Source organism: Euprymna scolopes, chromosome 42 (assembly GCF_053919585.1).
Source record: "Euprymna scolopes isolate OS-2025 chromosome 42, ASM5391958v1, whole genome shotgun sequence".
In the NCBI taxonomy this organism is placed as follows: Eukaryota; Metazoa; Mollusca; class Cephalopoda; order Sepiida; family Sepiolidae; genus Euprymna; species Euprymna scolopes.
Window position 1 is genome coordinate 67,674,155 of NC_136523.1, and position 2,268 is coordinate 67,676,422.

Here is a 2,268-nt window from a genome sequence, read left to right on the forward strand (position 1 = left end):
ACATCTTTAAAAAATAAAAAATATTTCTATTATTTTTTCAAACAACTTTAATAGTTTATTTTGGAAGTATATTCCATAAAGAAAATAAACAACCCACTTTAAGAAGAGAAATTACGAGTTTTTTTTATATTTTATTTGCAGTTTTGTGTTAGGGGTGTCAAAAATTCCAAAAAAATTTTGATACACCTAGTGCTTCCGCACTTTGAATTTTGCCGCCATGACTTTTTTTTGACACAAAACTAATCATCTTTCTATCATGGCCATATTTTTGGATAATTATTACCCTTTTTAGCAAAAGTCAAGTACATTTATTGTATTATTCCTTATTTTAACTTAATACTTCACTTGCAAATAATTCCAGAAAACTTATATTTCTCTTGCCAGAAAAATGTAAACACCATTTTTGTTATGAATTTTTATGTGAAATATGTTGTTTTTTTTAGATTCGAGATAAAATTATTCCATGTATTTTTTTTTTTATTTCACACCCTATTTTTTCTTTGAGAAATTAACTTTAAGCTGTAATCTTTTTAAACATAATCAAAAATTTAAATATGATTAACCAGCGTTCAAAACCAGGTCACATACCTAAGCAGCCATTAGAATTGCCTGCACTTAGTACAAGTGCACTTATTGATCCGCGCTATTTTCTTTTAAATAGTATTTTCAAGGGCACTTCTGCATGACAGTGCTATGAGGCGACAGACGAGTTATCAACCCCTGTTCTTTGAATGAGAAATGCCCTCTACCGGCGGTTCTGTGAACCTCAAAATATACACAAGTGTCTCCAAGAATGCAAAAAATATATAACAAAATAAATAACAAAAATAGAAGCAAATGATTTATTGAATAAAAATTTTAATGTTTTAATATTTCTTTTAAATAAGCGATTTAAAAGTGAAAATAAAATGTTAAACACATGAAACATTTATAGATTGTTTTTAGAATCATTTAGGTTTTTCTCCTGTACGATTGTATCAAATATAGCAACATTTTTGCTTTTTTCACGATTGTATAAAAATTTATCAAAATATAATTTTAGCAAAATATAGTTTTAAAAACATGAAACCTTTAAGACTTTTTTACAAATTCTTTTTTCACGGCAAGATTGTATAAATATTTTTGGTTTGTCAATAGAGCAAAATATAATTTTAATAGTTTTTATTTATTTATAAAAATTTGTAGAAATTTTTAATACTTTTTTCAAATGAGCAATATGATTTATCGACCCCTGTTCAAATGACACACGACCTCTATTGGCCGTTCTTGAAACTAAAATACACACCTTCACCTCATGGCACTGTCATGCAGAAGTGCCTTTTCAAGTTTAAAGTTTTGTTTTTATTAAATTGTTAGGTGAAAGTACATAACGCCATCCCATGTTAAGAATGGCTTTCTAAATAACATTTCAGCACGCATCAATAAGTGCAAGCCATTTTCATTGGTTCTGTGATTTCACATGTACATGTGAAATCCGTATTATCTACTATATTTATTAGCGGGAGGGGAGAGGAGTATCTACTTAAAGTATCCCTAATATGTATGTGACTGGATGAGATGGGTATGGGCACAAGTTCCAAACATTTAACAATTAGAAACACTTCAAATATTGGAGGCACTAAATAAAAAAAAAAAATTTTAAATAAAAATCACGGTTAATATAAGTGCATTTTTTTTTTTTTTATAATTTGGTTTGTTAAATCTGGAAAAAAAATTGAAAATCGAAGTCAAATTAAAATTTTAATTTTTGAATAAAAAGTAAAACAAAAACTTGTTATACTCGAGTAAGTTTGTTTTTATATTCAAGAAAAACTTTCACCGTTTTTCGATAGGAGAAAAACAGCGGCAAAAATAAATAAAATCCGTCCAAAAATGAATCCGAAAAGCGCAAAAATCAAGCCAAATTTAAGAAAAAAAGGCCACACAGGCTAAATTTTTTTTTTAGAGCAAAAACGGAACACTCTTTGCAATGCACTGTGTTAGGTGTATCAGAATTTTAGGGGAATTTGACACCATCTAACACAAAACTGCAAATAAAATATAAAAAACTTGCAATTTCTTTTAAAAGTGGGTTGTTTATTTTCTTTATGGAATATACTTCCAAAATAAACTATTAAAGTTGTTTAAAAAATAGAAATATTTTTATTTTAAAAAAAAACGGTGTTTAGAAATTGCCGGCGCGCCTTCATGCAACCATTTTTTTTTTTTTTTTACGTAATGAAATCAACTGAATTTTACGAGTCATATATTTTTCAATTTTTAAACTTT